Source organism: Ornithorhynchus anatinus, chromosome 14, assembly GCF_004115215.2.
Source record: "Ornithorhynchus anatinus isolate Pmale09 chromosome 14, mOrnAna1.pri.v4, whole genome shotgun sequence".
NCBI classification, from domain to species: Eukaryota; Metazoa; Chordata; class Mammalia; order Monotremata; family Ornithorhynchidae; genus Ornithorhynchus; species Ornithorhynchus anatinus.
The window spans coordinates 14,023,004-14,041,336 of record NC_041741.1 but is presented as its reverse complement, the minus strand read 5'-3'; the positions used below and the strand labels follow the sequence as shown (position 1 = coordinate 14,041,336).

At 44.9% G+C, this 18,333-nt stretch overlaps 1 protein-coding gene across 2 annotated transcripts in view; it reads left to right on the top strand.

Annotated features, from left to right (window-relative positions):
* Nucleotides 1-18,333, top strand: part of SLC25A21 (solute carrier family 25 member 21) — a 338,712-nt gene that overhangs the window by 140,202 nt on the left and 180,177 nt on the right. The window lies entirely within an intron of this gene.

Below are 18,333 nucleotides of genomic sequence, written 5' to 3'. Positions count from 1 at the left end.
CTTGACCTCATGAAGCTTACCATCTAACCAGGGAGACAAATGTGAAAATATTTGCAACTAAAGTGGTTAAAAAAATTATTGAATAAACATGTATTTGAAGATGCATATAATTAACTTTCAGCATAAATGATCAAGTTGACTGGTAGGTTTATATGGCATAGAGTGCTGGGAAATTAACCAGGGAAGGCTGATGACTTGGCAGTTGTGTGGACCCTGGATTTTCAGGTCTATATTGATTTTTTTTTCTTTTGGTTTTCCCTTCTTTTCTAACTTTGAAAGTTCTTTAAAGCTTCCTTATTTAGTTTCTCGGATAACCATCTTCCCAGCCATCTCAAAGCCAGCGTTTGTTTGAAAATGCACACGTACGCCTATCTGAAAGAGGGTGGTCAAAAGCCAGAAGGACAAAATACCTGTAAGACACAGTGAAACACAGCCTCAAACAATGCGACAGAGTAGCGGAATTTTGGGACACCAGCAAACAGACCAAGTCCAGTGGGAGGCAGTCAATCAGTGGTATTTAAGGAGCATTTATTGAGTGCACAGCACTGTACTAAGAACTTGGATTAGTGCAATATCGCACAGTTCGTAGACACGTTCCCTACCCACAACATAGTCAGAAATGGGGTCACTCTCTCAGAACAAAGGCAAAGATAAAGCTTCCAAGAGGCAAGTTTGCAAACAGCGATGAACCCTGGATGGGACACAGCCATTACCCAGTAAGAGTCAGGCAAATGATGAAGTAAAGGTGTGTTAGTTACTTACTGACCTTTTTTATGGTATTTAAGTGCTTACTATATGCCAGACTCTGTACTAAGTGCCGGGATAGATACAAGCTAATCCGGTTGGCCACAGTCCATGTCCCACATGGGGCTCATGGTCCTAATCCCCAGCTAGAATGGAAACTCGCTGTGGTCAGTGAACAGATCTGCTAATTCTGTTGTACTCTCCCAAGTGCTTACTATAGTGCACTGCACATTGTAAGAGCTCAATAGCATCGATTGATTTTTAAAGATGAGAGCACTGAGGCGCCGAGAAGTTAAGTGCCTTGCCCAAGAGCATATATTAGTTAAGGGGCAGAGCCGAGATTAAAATCCAGGTCCCTCTGACTCTCAGGCCCGGGCTCAATCCACTAGGATAGGCCACGCTGCTATACTTGGTGGTGAAGATCTCACTGTCACCATTGTCATCTCCAAAAATGAAGTGCAGCTGTATAAATCTGTCTAGAAATGCAGCATCTTTTCCCAGCCCCCCTCCTTCCCTCAGGTGAATTGCCCCAGAAGAAAACCTCCTAAAAGCTGATTGCATAAACAGGCCATGCTCCACTGTGGATCCAAGAAGCTTCCTGAAAATCCACCCTCAGCAGAAATTCCTGTAGATGAGAACTTGTGATTCTCTGGGGGTTTGCACCTCACTTTGACCTCATAATGAGGTGAATGAAATAAGTGTTTTGAGTTGGAGACCCCAGTGTATTTGTTGACAGGCATGTCAGGACCAATGGGTTTGAGGGGAATATTGCAGTGCTAGAGATCTCAAAAGAACTCTCCTGGCTGGAGCGGGAGGGAATCAATTGTTTCTAGTTTCTATGTGGCTAGATTCTTTAACTTCCCATTGCCTGTTGCCTCCTGTTAGTTGCCTTCCAGTGGTCGTGACTGATCGTATAAAATCGGCTGAAGGAGAAGGGTTGTAAAAAGAGGAAGAAATTTATGTGTCTTACACTTAAAAGGATCTTTTTCAGGTTTTCTTTTTACAACTTCAGTTGCTTTTGGGGATTTTAGTTTTTCTGGGTGTGTTTTTCATTAGTTATTTTTAAAAGGCAGTAAAGATGGGTGACAGAGTTTTAGCTTGAGCAGTTTTTCTTCTTTACAGTTGTGTTTGTGTCTGTTGATGGGAGATGGAAGAGTCCAAGATTTATTAGACATCCGAGGTGGGGTCCATTTGGGTTGTAGGTTTCTAGGTCTTGAGAAGCGAGCCGGTTCCATTGTTCCCATCTGAATGTGCTGCTCAGACTTTCCATCCATAACTGGAAATTTGGACCCAAGCAAAACCAACTCCCCGGCTCCTAAGACCAGTGAAAGGCGCTGGGAAGTTGCATGAGCTGCCGTCTGTTTGACGGGTAGCTCATTTGTTAATGGCAGTACTATGGCCCTTTTGTCTTTTTCGGCATGATCACCTGTGGGGGAAAAAATGTGATATTCAGCAGCCACCTGGACCTGGGAGTCAGAACACAAGATTCACCAAACTGATTTGGATGCAAAAGATGAACCATCCAGCAGTAATACAGTGTACCTTGTTATGGGCAGGGAATGTGTCTACTAACTCTGTTGTATTGTACTCTCCTATTTTCCTTTTTATGGTATTTAAGTGCTTACTATGTGCCAGGCACTGTACTGAGCACTGGGGTAGGTATAGATTGATCAGGTTGGACACAGTCCCTGTCCCACCTAGAGTTTACAGTCTTAATCCCCATTTTATAGATGAGATAACTGAGGCACAGAGAAGTTGAGACTTGCCCAAGATCACACAGCACTCTGCACATAGAGAGCACTCAATAAATATCATTGATTAGTAGTATTAATGGTATTTATGAAATGCTTACTGTGTGCAGAGCACTGTGCTAAGTGCTGGGAGAGAATACGTAAGTAGAAATTAGTTATGTCCCCGGGTCTCGGGGCGTTCACGATTTAAAGCGGAGAAGAAGCACGGCTTAGTGGGAAGAGCCCAGGACTGGGTCCTGGGTTCTAGGCTCGACTCGGCTGTTGGTCTGCTGAGTGACCTTGGGCAAGTCATTTAACTTCTCTGTGCCTCATCTGTAAAATGATGCTTAAATGATGTTCTTCCAATTACATGTCAGGTCTCACAGGTTCTGTGTCTGATCTGATTTAATTGTATTTATGCCAATGCTTGGCACACAGTAAGTGCTTAACTACCCCTACTGTTGTTGTTGTTATTGACGTTGTATCAATGGCATTTTATTTTGCTATCTCTGGGTGCAGTACACTGTACCAAGCACTTGGGAAAGTACAACCGAAGTACAAGTTGGCTTCCCTCAACGGAATCATGCCCAGATGCAGCATTAGAGTTGAATATAGTGTTTGTGTGATTTAGGACAAGCTCTGCCATCTATGCTCAAGTTCTAAAAAGCGCTCTCAGCTCCAGGAAAAAAAAGTCCCTTATAAATGCAAGCTGTTACTCATTGGGAATTGTTGTTTTTTCACCTCGTTTCCCGGGGATCCTGCTTTTTCCCCAGTTGGTGACCTTTCTCTCATCTTTCCTCGTTGGCTGAACCTGAGGTTTGGGTACCAACTTGTTCCCCTGCTGCTGCTTTGAATTCCTCCTCTTCCATGGAAGCAGTTTAGAGTCTAATGCTTTGGCAGCCCGAATGTCTTTCATCTGGAGTTCCTCCATGCTGAAATACTTAAAGCGGTAGCCTGTTGATTGAAAATGAATTCCTCTTTTCCATTTATAGCATTAAAACAAAATGAATGCCTTCTGCAATGATCTTTACAGTTAAACATTGTCTAATTGCTTCATTTGGGCCCTTGGCATGCGACTAGTATCGTCCTCTGTTCTTTGCCCGAGAAGCAACATGGCCCAGTCCTAGCTCTGCAACTTGCCTGCTGTGGAACCTGGGACTTTGGGCAAGTCACTTAAATCTTCTAGGCCTCAGTTTCATCATCTGTACAGCGGGGATTCAATAACTATTATCCCCCCCTATTCAGACTGTAAGTCCCGTGTCGGACAGAGACTGGGCCTAATCTTTTTGTGTGTGTGTGTGGTATTTGTTAAATGCTTACTGTGTGCCAGAGACTGTACTGTACTGTAGAGAAGGTACAGGCTAATCAAGTTGGAAACAATCACTGTCGCACACAGGACTCAGAGTCTTAATCCTTTTTTTTTTTTTTTAAACAGATGAGGAAACTGGGGCACAGAGAAGTTAAGTGACTTGCTCAAGATCACACAGTAAAAACGTGGCAGAGCTCAAATTAGAACTCAGGTCCTTCTGACTCCCAGGGCCCTGCTCTATCCACTAGGCCAATGCTGATCTGATTATTATGTATTCAGGATTTGGCTTATAGAAAGCGTGTTATAAATACCATTATTATTATTGTCACTATTTAAATTGTAGATTGCCATGAGCGTGACAGTCCAAGCTCCTTGAGAGTAGGGATTGTGTCTACCCACTCTTGCTGTACCGAGCCGTCTCAAGTGCTCAGTACAGTTCTCTGCACGCAGTAAGCTCTCAACAAATACCATTGATGTAGGAGACACAATTTGCCCGAGGTTTGAGGTGACAATTAGAGATGGTTGCAGTCGTTGGTTCAGTGGGTAAACTGAAAACTGTTTTCCCTCACTTGACATGCTGAGGTTATTGGCAGGCTCATACCTGGTCATTTTGGTCTTTGATCTTCTCTCTAAACTGTAAGCTCCCTGTGGGCAGGGAACATGCCTACCAACTCTGTTATATTGTATTCTCAATCAATCATTTATTGAGTGCTTATTATATGCAGAGCACTGTACTAAGCGCTTGGGAGAGTACACATTTCCCAAACACTTAGTTGTGCTTTGCACATAGTAAGTGCTCAATAAATACCCCTGATTGAATTTTGGGAAGAGCAACAGATTCGAGACTGTGAAACCCATGTGGGACAGGGACTGTATCCGACCTAATTATCTTGTATCTACCCCAGCACTTAGAACAGTGTTTGACACAAGTGCTTAATAAATAGCATAAAAAAAAGAAAAGCAAGCAAATGTCTTGCCTGGAAGATCAACTGGATAATGTCAGCACTTGCTGGACCGTCAATTATCTTTAGGACTACTTCTTGCTCCTAGGGCTACTTTTGAGATTCAGCAAGAGGTCCACCTGCCTGGGTGGACGTCCACTAGTCGGTTCCTGATCCGATCCCAGAGGGCTCATCCCCTGGGATAAAGGATCATGCCCAACTCACATTACTTATTGTCCAGACCTTCAGTTGATCAGTTCGTTTCTCGTGGACACTTTGGTATGGTCCTTAACAGCTCGCATTTGTTCGCTTTCCCAAATTCAACCAAAAGGGTCCTGCAATTGAAACATGAGGAGTTACTACAGAAGCAGCTTCACCCTAGGTTATGGCCATTGTGATATGAATGAATCAATCTATGGTGTTTATCGAGCGCCAACTGAGTACTAAAGCATCGTAGCGAGTGCTCGGGAGAGTAGAACAGATGCGAGACATATGGAGATGGAGTCGGGTTAGGCAGCTGGTCTGGCGGCAACAATACGTCTTGGAAGTTGAACTCCAGGACCACTGGACCCTGTCCAGTGCTTTAGAGATGCCGATTAAGTTACTCTGGTTTGGTTTGAGGGGGCATGACATTCTGAGGCACGTGTGGTCCTTCCTGTAGCCTTTTCCCAGACAGGATGCTCGGATGTTGTTGAGAGAATCGTTCGAGAGAGCTTCACCTAGGGCCCGAAGCTGCCATCTTCCCAATTTGAGGTCACGGTCATGGATGCCCAGGAAACTGATGGTGCCCCATACCATTCCAATAGGAGCCATCACTGCCCCTTCAATTAGAGGCAGATGTTCCCTGAGAAGGCAGAAGCTGGCACATCTTTGTGTGGGTGTGTGTGTAGAATTCACCCTTTGAAGGGACTGTATCCTTTTGGAAACAAGATGATTCTTAATTGGAAGAGTTTGCTCCTTGACAAGATGAACGATATGATTTTCCAGGACCCGCTCAAAAATGTTCCCGACGAAGGTTGTCTTGTTTTCCTCCCTTTTGAGTAATAGACATGGAGCTGTCTCTCCGTCCGCTTTCCTGGGCTCCCGCTGTAATTACGTCTGCGAGAGCCGGGACAGTGTGGGAGTTTGCCCTTGTTAAAGACAGGTTAATTCTAGACATGGCTTTACATGTTGACATTTCCCAGTTAGCACGCTGCTCATGGGAGATTTCTGTTGAAACTTTGCCATGATATATTGCCAGCGAGTGGGAGTGGTGAAAAATACTGGGAAAGCTAGTGGCGGCTAAAATAACCCAAAAGAATACCGCTGTCGTCACCTGATTCCACAACACAGATCTCACTGAGAGGAAAGTGTCCAAGCCCTAAGAAGATCCCTGAATCTTTGACCAAGTTAGAAGAGTAGTCGTCTGGTGACCTTCTGGTCTGCCATCGGAAAATATTTCTTCCTCTATGCAAACGGCTAAGTTGGGAGTGATTAGAAAGGATCCTTTCAAGCAAGCTGGTTAGGTTGGGTTTTTTCTTTCTCCTGCTATTTATTTAGATGTAAAATGCTTTGGTCTCTATTAGTCCGTGCAGATTGAAATCACCTTTTGGGTTCCTTCCTTCTGGGAAAAGACAATCAGTTACACTTTGCGTATTAGCCAGATCTGGAGAAAATAGAAATTAAAACCACTTGCAGTGATTGAAGCCTGAAACGACAAGTATTTCCATGAATGCAATCTCCCTGCTGTTTCCCTGACAAGAGTGCAAGATGCCCTATTCTAAAATGCCTTCACTTGGCTCTTCATAAAAGGTGTTTTTCTTCTCTGAAACCCACCAATTATCCCTGATTATCTTTTGTCACTCACTTGATGTTCTTTTTCCAGTGCAAAGAAAAAATAAACCAAGCACAGAGGGTTGTCTCAAATATCTCAGATCAAACAGAATGAAGGCAGAGTCCACTGAAGGAGGATTTTGTGGCAATTAGAATGGGGAACTCTCCCCCCCTCCCAAATGCTGCTTTATGTAAAGTTACTAGAGCCTGTTTAATCATCTTATCCTGTGACACACTGCTCAAAATCTGCTGCCTTTCAGCTGCAAGATGTACCTTGCCGATGGTTTCTATCACTGCCTCAAACTAGAAAGTGTTTCCACAAACTCGAAACATGTCGCACTACCCTAAGAGTCTTCCGTTTGAGGTGCCCGGCTCTCTCTCAAAGTATCCGGCTACGATCTATCGATTTGTGTTCTTGTCCTTTAAATGTTTGGAAAGGGTAGTCTGTCTGACTCCGTGAGCCGGGCTGTGTTAATTTATCAAGCGTGGCTTTCTGTTACACTAAGATTTTTCTCCCTAGATTTAGTGACTGTTGGAGACTCCTAATGATTTGGTCACGCACATGCGAATCTCTGGGCAGATTTCATTTCTGAAGAATTAGTTTTGCCTTATCAGGTTTGCTCTGACTCAGCTACTTTGCTGAGCTGTGTTCATAGGCTCTGTTTGGAGAGGAGAAACCTTACTATAATATCACCCTGGGTGACAATGATTTGTTGCTCCAAACAGAAGATGGTGGAGAATGTTCTGGAAATCTGGGAAATCGGGTCTCAACCCTCTCTTCTTGGCATCGCTCGCGTGACAAGTAGTCATAGTAGCCACAGCAGTGTTTTTAAGCATCCACTTTAATGCAGTACCCTGAACTAAGTGGGAAGGACAGGAATGTGCCATTTCCTGCCCACAAGGAGCTTACGTTCTAATGGGGGAGATTTAAAACTAAAGTGGTCAAGCTATATAGTAAGTACATATACACACAAATGGAGAAGCAGTGTGGCTTGGTGGCTAGAGTGTGGGCCTGGGAATCCGTAGTCCCTGCCAGGGGCAACAGTGTGAGTGAGGGGATAGAAGCAGGAGTGTCAACACGGAGGTTTTCCCCTCTAGACTGTAGGCTCATTGTGGGCAGGAAATGAGTCTACCAGCTCTGTTACATTGGACTCTCCAATGTAGAGTGCTCTGCACACAGTAAGTGCTCAAAAAATAGTCGATTGGCTCAGTTTAAAGATTGACTTAGAAGGAACATTTTTGTTTGGGTCCTTTTCAGTTTCTTCACACAATATGTGATGATCAAAATCAATCTTGTGGGATTTTTTTTTAAACGGTATTTAAGCACTTATTGTGTGCCAGGTGCTGTACTAAATACTGGAGCCAGATACAAGATAATCACGTTGGATACATTCCATGTCCCACTTAGGGCTCAATCTTAATCAACGTTTTACAGATGAGGTAATTGAGGCACAGAAAAGTTTCCCAGATCCCACAGCAGACAAGTGGTAGAGCTGCGATTGGAACCCAGACCCATGCTCTTTCCAATAGGCCATGCTGCTTCTCGAGGATCGATCTCTTGGGCTTCTCACCGACGGGTAGTTGCATTCTAACCCTGGCGGGTCCCCAAAATTTCCATCATTACACTAATACCCAAATGTGGATGTAGGCAGTTGTTTTTAGGGCCTTGATGCCCAAAGGACTGGTGCCCAAAGCAAGTGTTGCCAAATGCTGGTAAACATGCATGCTCAAACAAGGGCAAGTCAGTTAGCTTCTCTGTGCCTCAGTTATCCCTTCTGTAAAATGGGGATTAAGACTGTAAACCCCATGTGGAATAGGGTCTATGTCCAACCTTTCATTCAATAGTATTTATTGAGCGCTTACTATGTGCAGAGCACTGTACTAAGCGCTTGGGATGAACAAGTCGGCAACAGATAGAGACGGTCCCTGCCGTTTGACGGGCTGACGGTCTAATCGGGGGAGATTAGATTACCCAGTGCTTACTACAGCGCTTGGCAGGTAGTAAGTGCTTAATGCATACCATAAAAAGGGTGGCTGCCATAGTCATTTACTATTTTAGATTTGGGCTTTGGACATCTCTGTAATAATATCAGTAATAGTAACTGCGGTATTTGCTTAGTGTCCACTCTGTGCCAAGCACTGCTAAGCTCCGGGATAGATACAGCATAATTAGATCCAGGCCTTGTCCCACATAGGGCGCGTAGTCTAAGAGGGAAGGAGAACAGATATTTTATTTCCATTCTCCATATGAGAAAACTGAGACAACAGGTGAAATGAGGTAGGTGTCTATTTTACCAAAGAGAAAACTGAGAAACAGAGCAGTTAAGTGACTTGTGCAAGGTCATAGAGCAGGCTGTGGTGGTGGTCAGGATAAGAATCGGTAGTTTCCTAAGCTCCCAGCCATTTGCTCTTTACACTCTGCTGTCTCTCTGTCTCTCTGTCGGTCTCTCTGTCTCTCTGTCGGTCTCTCTCCCTGTCTCTATCTCTCTTCCTCCTGTTGCTCAGTCTCTGACTCTGTCTCTTCCTCATTCCCTCCCTCCCTGTGCCTTTATGAGGGCTTGTCCCAGAAGGACCTTTGCTCTACTGCTCGGATCATTTTTCTATAATGTTGTTGTGCACACATCTCTCCGCGCCTCTGAAATCTTCAATGGTTACTCATTCCTTTTCACATCAAGCAAAAACTTTAAGCCATTGGCTTTAAGACCATCCATCAGCTCTTGCCCATTTTCCTTTCCGTGCTCATCTTCCTTTACATCTTAGCTCACACTCTTGGGTCCTTCCATGCTCACCATCTCCCTTCTTTATGCCGTTTCCTTCTGCCTCGTCCATCCCTTTGCCCTTCAAATCTACCCGACCAGTTTTCCCCACTTGGAAGGCCTTTTGAAATCTTACATTCTCCAGGAGGCATTTTCTATCTCTTACAAGATTTGCCATTTTATGCATTGGGCTTTTGAGTATAAGTTCCTTGAGGTAAGGACCAGGTCTTTATTTTCTTCATTTGTAATTCCACTCAGGGCCTAACTTGGCATCCTGACCATTGGGCACTTGGTAAAACAAGTTGAATGAAAGAAAGAAACAGATGGAAAGGACACTGAAACAGACCTTCATCCCAGGAAACAAGCATATAAATTCCAGGTACCAGTTTCCAGCCAAGACAGTTATGTCTTAAACATCTCCGAAACTACTTCCTTGGACCCCCGTTCTTCTCCTTTCTTTCTTTTCTTAAAATAGTATTTAAGTGCTTACTATGTGCCAGACACTGTACTGAGCGCTAGGGTAGATCCAAGCTAATCGGGTTGGACATAGTCCCTGTCCCTCTTGGGGCTCACAGTCCTAATCCCCATTTTATAGATGAGGTAACCGAGGTAACATAGAGAAGTCAAGTGATTTGCCCAAGGTCTCACAGCACATAAGTGGTGGAGCCTGGATCAGAATCCAGGTCCTTCTGACTCCATGACCCATGCTCTATCCATTATGCGTAACAACTTTGGTGACTGTACAGTACTGAAAGGATCGGGGTTGGGGGGAGAGGTAGGGGCCATAGGTCTTATAGACTGTAGAACGTGGGACAAGGAGGCTCGTAAAGAATCTGGTCAGATGTCCCTCATTTACCGTTAATTAACTACAGCTGCTCTTTATGTGGCCAACACATCTTTGATCTGCACAACCCCTTCAGACCTCTGTGCAAAGGTAGTTAAAAACCAACTAGGAGGCCGATTTTTACAGACAAAACAATCCCCTGGGGCAGTCTAGTGACAGTACAACCAGCCATGAGCCCTCGCTTTCTTCGTTCGAAAACTTTAAACGTGTCAAGAAATAGAATAATGTGCCTGCTCTCGGATCAGTTCGGCAACAAGGATTACAATAGCTCTGGGACAAGAGAGTGGACAAACGTCTTGTGAAAACAAGTTCATCAAGGAGCGTTTTACTGCCCTGGCAGAGAATATGGGTTCAATATGCATGGAGGAAGTCAGGACTTGCTAATGGCAGATTTATGGTGGAACCCAACACGCTTACAATCGTACGTAAAAGTTTCCTCTACCCCCTCCTGGTAGAAAGGATGTGAGAGACACAACAACTGCACTTTTTGCTGAGGAATTTCTAAATGCGATAGATGGGAAGTTTAAAAAAAAAAAAACACAAAAAACCTCATGTTGATATACTTATAAGTTATTAGGAGTCTCTGTTCCAATTAAAATTCCTATGGGGAAAACCAACAATTTTAAAAGAAGGGATTTTTTTTTTAATTAATGGCATTTGCTACACACTTACTATGTGCCAGACACTGTAATGGGGTAGATAAAAGCCAATTCATTCATTCAATTTCATTCATTCTGTGGGCAAGTCATTTCACTTTTGTGCCTCAGTTACCTCATCTATAAAATGGGGATTAACTGTGAGCCTCACGTGGGATGACCTGATTACCCTGTATCTCTCCCACTGCTTAGAACAGGGCTCTGCACAGCGCTTAACAAATACCAATATTATTATTATTATTCATTCATTCTATCGTATTTACTGAGTGCTTACTCTGTGCAGAGCACTGTACCAAACGCTTGGGAAGTATAATCCAACAACAAATAGAGGCAATCCCTGCCCACAGTGAGCTCAGGTTGGACACGGTCCATGTCCCAAATGGGGCTCACAGTTTTAATCCCCATTTTACAGATAAGCTAACTAAGGCACAGAGAAGAGGAGCGACTTACCCAGGGTCACACAGCAGACAGGTGAAAGAGCCGGGATGAGAACCCAGGTCCTCCTGACTCTCAGACCAGTGCTCTATCCACTAGTAGCTGCACTGCTTCTCCAAGGGATGGAAAATTTTTTGAGAGGTACTTTGAATTTCCCTTTGCAGAATCATTGGAGATATGACCCTTTAAGGGTGGTGACGCCCATCCCACCCTGAGATGAAGGAAAATAATGATTTACTCCATTCTGGGAAACACAATGGCACTATTTCCTGATTGTCCTCAGTATTCGTTTGTCCCACCCCAACCTCATGACTAATTCCTGGATGCAAGTCAATTCCCTTCCCATCTCCACTTCTCACCCTGCACTTGTTCTCAGTAGGTTTCCTTTCCCAATTCCTTACCCTTCCGCCATGCCTGTTCTCCAGAATTTTTGTTTTCTTTGCCTGAACTTTAATCATAGCAACAGTTGTAGCCAACAGGAGGCCCATAGTTTCCTCTGCCATTCAGCCCCAGGTTGGAATGGGGCTACTAGCTGAGGGGTGCGTAGGTTGGGGTGGGTAAAATGGGGAGGAGTGGGGGAGAACAACCCTCTCCTCATCTACAGGTTACAGCTGTTGCTATGATTAAAGTTTAACCTAAGAAAGAACTAAGAACTTCAAGCTAAGTAAGAAAAAAAACCACTGGAGAGTGGGAATGGAGAGTCTGGGGGGTGGAGGGTGTATGTTCTACTGCAGGAAGAGGAGCAGCAGAGAAATGGGGATTGAGGAGGATAGGCAGAAGGGACAGGATAAGTGGATGAATCGGGTGGAATGACATTTACAATATCATTTTTGCCATTCCATCCAGGCTGGTTCTGGAACAGATCCTAACTGAGTGCATGGAAGTCAATGGGAAACCACCCCTGACAGCTTAGAGATTCACTATTCTGCCACCTTTTCGAGGAACGTCGCCCGGTTGTATCTTGGGGTACTTCTGTTCTTACTTTGCCAGCCGAATATTCAGAAGTCAAAAGAATCTTTGGGCGGGAAGCTCTTCCAATCATCTTTAGTCACACCCCCAAAAGCTCCCTCTAATGAGTGAAGTGGTTTCTGAGTTTGGGGAAGAGAGCAGTTACTTCATCTGTAAAATGAGGATTAAATCTTCCTCCCTCCTGTTTAGACTGTGAGCCCCATGTGGGATAGAGACTATGTCCAACCTGATAAAAATTTGACATACCCCAGCATTTTGAACAGTGCTTGACACAGCGCTTATCAACTACCATTAAAAACAAATCTTCCAATTTAGTCACTCAGAATTGTTCCCGCTATTGAGTTACATGGTTTCTGAGTTTGGGGAAGAGAGTAGTTTGAGAAACCAGCATCCCAGAGTTGTCTCTCCACTTGAATCTGTGACCTTTGACTATTTGATATTCTCTCCATCCTCAGCCCCAGAACACTAACGTACATATCTATAAATTATAAATTACTTATAGTAGTGTCTATCTCCCCTTCTAGACTGTAAGCTTGTCATGGGCAGGGAACATATCTGCCAACTCTTAGTACAGTGCTCCGAGCACAGTAAGGGATCAATAAATACCACTGATTCACTCGTTCAGTCGTATTTATTGAGCTCTTACTGTGTGCAGAGCACTGTACTAAGCGCTTGGACAGTACAATTCAGCAACAGATAGAGACAATCCCTGCCCAGCAACAGGCTTACAGTCTAGAACTAATCAGGATCACTGATGATGATCCCGGGATTTGGGGGTGAAAGAGCAAAGACCTGCAATTCCAATACTGTTCCCCATCTCGAGGGGTCCTACAAATCTTGTAGTAGCTTTTCCCAAACAACTTTGGGAGGAACGTTGGCATTATAAAACCTCACACTCACTCTGAGCTTTTAGAGCACGTCCCAGACCAATTCACCATGTCAACCTTTGTAAATCTCGCGGTTTCGCCAATGATGAAACTGACATTGTGAGTCAGCAAGTGATTGAAGAGTCTCCAAACCTCTGCGAGACCAAACTGGCTCTTTTTCCAATGAGGATTAAGTGTCTGAGCTTCATGGAGGTTTGCTGATTTGCCTCTGGCCATACTGTGAGTCAGGACTGAAGCTAGGATTGTATCTATGGCCGATGCTAAATTGAAAGAGGTGCCGGGGCTGTGAACTGCTGAGCCCCAGCAAGTGTAGACACAAATTAAACACTGGTGAGCAAGGGACTAATCAGAGCCAATACTAGGTGTGAAGTAGTGCTGGAGGGCTTCTGAATGGCTATTACACCATCTAGTTCACCGAAGCATTTATTGAACACCTTCCTTGTGTAGAGCACTATACTGAAACCTAGAGGGAGGAGAGAAGCGGTGTTGCCTAGTAGATAAAACCCGGGCCTGGATATCGGAAGGACCTGGTTTCTAGTACCAGCTCTGCCAATTGTGTGCCATATGACTTTGGGCAAGCTTCTCTGTGCTCAATTCCCTCATCTGGACGATGGGGATTAAGACCGTGAGCCCTATGTGGGACACAGATTTTGTCTAACTTGGTGGACTTGTATCTACCCCAGTGCTTAGTACAGTGTCTGGATATTGCTTAAATACCCTTTAAAACGAAGAATAACACTGGGGCTGCATTCGGGTAGAACTCCTTTTTAAGGAAATACTAACCCTGCACACATTCACACAACCATTTCTTCCAACGTTGAGTTGTGCTGTATCTGAACAGAGGCATGGCACTTCAATCATTTACTGAGCGCTTACTGTTTGCAGAGCACAGTACTAAGCGCTTGGAAAGTACAATTCAGCAATAAATAGAGACAGTCCCTGCCCACAACAGGCTTATTCAATAGTATTTACTTATTGAGCGCTTACTATGTGCAGAGCACTGTACTAAGCACTTGGAATGTACAAATCGGTAGCAGATAGAGACAGACAGTCCCTGCCCTTTGACGGGCTTACGGTCTAATCAGGGGAGACAGACAAGAATAATAGCAATAAATAGAATCAAGGCTTAATTCTACTGTAGTATCCTGTCCTCAAACAAGGGTATTGATTGATTGTTCACTGTGTGCAGAGCACTGTATTAAGCACTTGGGAGACTATAATACAGTAGTTTGTAGGCAAGGTCCTTGCCCATAAAGAGTTTACAGTGTAGAATGGGAAACAGATATTGAAATAAATACAGACAGGAAAAATGGAAGAGTGTAAGGATATGGACATATTTGTTATGATGCTGAGGGTGGAGTGACTATCAAGGGCTTAAAAGGTACCGATGTAAGAACATACGTGATGCAAAAGGGAGAGAGAGTCAGGGAACATGGGTCGCACAGTTGAAGTAGGAGGGAGGACAGATACTGAAGTCCCCTTGTGCAAATGATGCAACTAGGCATAAAGAAGTTAAGTGACTTTCCAAAGGTCACATAGCAGACAACCAGCAGAGCTATGATTAGAACCCAGGTCCTGTGGTTACCAGGTCCTTCTTCTTTCCACTAGGCTAGCTGCTTCTCTGTGGGCAAGGTGCTGGTGATGAAATAGAGGAGACTGAGATACACTGAGCAGGTTGGCAAGAGAGGAATGAAGTGTGTGGGGTGGATTGTAGTAGATCAGCGAGTTGATATAGAAGGGGGTGACCTGATTGCCTTAAATCAATCACTCATATTTATGGAGCACTTACTGTATGCAGAGCACTGTGTTAAGCACTTGAGAGAATATAATACAACAGAATTGCAGATATGTCCCTGTTCATAACACACTTAAAGTCTATAGGGGGAGACAGACATTAACGTTAGTATAAAAGAAAAGGAGTTTCTATTTGATGTGATGGTGGGTGGGCAACCATTAGATTTTTGAGAAGAGGTGAAACGTGGACATAATTTTTTTGGGAAAATGATCTGGGTAGCAGAGTGAAATAAGAACTGGAGTGGGGAGTTACAGAAGGCAGGCTTGTCAGCGGGGAGGCTGATGCAGTAGTCAAGGTGGGACATAAGTGTTTGATGGAGAGGAAATGGCAGATTCTTGATATGTCAACCCTTAGTGATGATGTGTTAAGGAAGAACTGATTGCAGTAGGCATCTACTATCATCATCATCATCATCAGTGGTTATTAGTGCTTACTGTAGCACTGCAGAGCACTGCACTAAAAGCTCGGGAAAAATACTGTACAACATAGTCGGTGGTCATGTTCCCTGCCCACAATGAGCTTAAAGTTTTAACAATAAATAGACACATTCTCTGCCCACAGAGAGGAATGCCATTGCCTGGTGGAAAGAGCGCGGGTCCGGGAGTCGGAGGACCTGGATTATACTCCCGGCTCTGCAACTTGCCTGCTGTGTAACGTTGAGCAAGTCACTTAAATTCTCTGTCCCTCAGTCTCCTCATCTGTAAAATGGGGATTCAACACCTGGTCTCCCAGGCTGTGAGTCCAAGGGAGGTAGGGATTATGTCTGAGCAGCATGGTGTGATGGATAGAACACAGGCCTGGGAATCAGAAGATCATGGGTTCTAATCCTGGATCCACCACTTGTCTGCTGTGTGACCTTAGGCAGGTCACCTCACTTCCCTGTGCCTCAGTTACCTCGTCTGTAAAATGGGGACTAAGACTGTGAGCGCTTTGTGGGACAGGGACTGTGACCAACCCGATTAGCTTATATCCATCCCAGTCCTTAGTACAGTGCCCGGCACATAGTAAGTGCTTAGCAAATACCATAATTATTAACTGTAAGCTTGTCTGTAGGCAGTGAACTCATGGGCGGGAAACGTCTCCGCTAGTTCTCTTGAACCGTACTCTCCCAAGCACTTAGTTCAGTGTTGTGCACATAGTGAGTGCTCAATAAATACCACTGACTGAGCGTATCTACCCCAGCACTTAGAACAGTGCCCGATAGGTGGTGAGCGCTGAACAAAATAACCATAATTATGATAATATCACAATGCTCAGCGTCCACCCCCTTACTGGCCTCCTGATGGAATAGCCCCAGAATGCTCTTCTTCTCTTCCCTCTGTTTCACCTCTCTTGTCTACATTTCTCCTCAGAACAGCTTTCCTTTAATACTGCAGCTTCTCTAGTCATGCTATCCCTCCTCGCCCCTCCCATTAATCTTCCCAGGACCCAGTCAGCCCAGCTGGGAAACTTCAACTCTCAGGCGGTTTTCCAGTTTGTGGCATCATGCTTTCACGTTTCCATGAGGTGATGTTTGCACACACCTGTCCCGTAACATGTAGCATATATTTATTGGCTTTGGGCTGGCAACAACTGCCTCCGTAAAGTGGCTTGGGATGCAGCGAGTGCAGAACGTTGTGCCCATTGGAACTGTAGACTCAGCAAAGGCCCCCGCCGTCTTTTTAGATCGTCAACTGGAAGAATCGTAGCCGTTTCTTTTCTGGAGGTTACGGTTCCCTGTGTTCTGCCCAACTCCCTCCTCGTGAGTGATACCCAACACTGGATGACAGGTTCAGGTGAGTTTGTCTACAACTGCAGCGACAGCATCCCTTGAACCTAAGTAACACTCTTAATTTCCCATCTACTTTCCCATCGGTTACTTCACACCCTCATAACATTCCTGGTAGGTCAGAAGAGGCTGGCCTCATTATCCCCATTATACAGGTGAAGCAGTTGAGGTTCCGAGAGGTTAAATAACAGCCACGGCCATGCAGCGAGTCGGTGCAGGGCCGGGATTAGTCAGCTAGTCCCTTGGTCGGTTCTCTCAGGAGCCGAGCGGGTTCGTTCAAAGCCGAAAGGTAACCTGAGCCGCCTTGGGGCTGCTGTATTCTCCTTCCCCTCTCCCCCATCCCCCCACCCCACTCCCGGTCCCAGAACCCAGTCTTTGAGGAGAAACCTGACCTAGAAATACTCCCACGACAGAGCTGGCTTATGAGAATCAGAGGGGCCTAGTGGAAAGAGCACGGGCCTGGGAGTTCTAATCCCTGCTTTTCCTTCCACTTGCTTGTTCTGTGACCTTGGGTAAGTCATATAACTACTCTGAGCTTCAGTTTCCTCATCTGTAAAATGCAGATTCAGTACCTGTTCTCCTTGGCCTGCGAGGCCTCCATGTTTGGCAGGGACTTTGTCTGATCTGGTAGTCTCGTATCTACTCCGGTGCTTGGCACATGGTAAGTGCTTAACACATACCACAGTGATTATGATTAGTATCATTATCTTTTCCTTCTGCTTCAAAGCATTCGTGACATTTTTGATTACCACACATCAGGCTGTTCTGTCTGCTGCTGCTGCCTACTTTGTTTCACATCACCTGAGTTTTTGCCTCATTATGTCTTCGAAGCGTTACTTCCATCCTCCTTTTCTGTGGTTCCCTCATTTCAGCTGGCCACAGAGCTGCAGTCTGGTTATCCTGCTGTTGTCATTTTGCATTTTATTTTATGGGATTTGTTAAGGACTTACTATTTTCCAGGCACTGTGATGAGCACTGGGATAGATACAAGCTAATCTTGTTGGACACAGTCCATGCCCCACATGGGGCTCACAGTCTTAATCATCATTTTAAAGTTGAGGTACCAGAGGCACAGAGAGGTTAAATGACTTGCCCAGGTTGACCAAGAAGGCAAGTGGCAGAGCCAGATTTAGAATCCAGATCCTCTTGACTCCCAGGGCCCGTACTCTAGCTACTAGCCACATTGCTTCTCATTTCCCTTCGGGTCTTGACCGACGAAGTTGTGACGTGATGAGCCTTGCTTCGGTGTTAGCTGTTTGACTACATTCCACAACCTCGTGGTTTGTGATTCCCCTTGATGTATGACCTGTAGGAGACGTGAAGGGCAGTTGCTCTGGAGTTTTGTGTGCATCCCTATCTTTTCTCTCTGCTTGCGGGATTGTTCATCATCCTCATTGTTAATACTATTAAGTGCTTACTATGCTTCAAGCTCTGTTCTAAGCACTGGGGTATATACAAGTAGACCAAGTGAGACCCAGGCCCTGTCCCACTTTGGAATCACGGTCTAAATAGGAGGGGGAACAGGCATTTGATCTCCATTTTACAGTTGAGGAAACTGAGGCACGGAGAAATGAAGCAACTTGCCCAAGGTCACTCAGCAGAGCCGGGATCAGAACCCACTCTAACTCCTCTAACTCCCAGGCCTCTGTTCTTTCCAGTCGGCCATGCCGCTTTCCTAAAAGAAGAA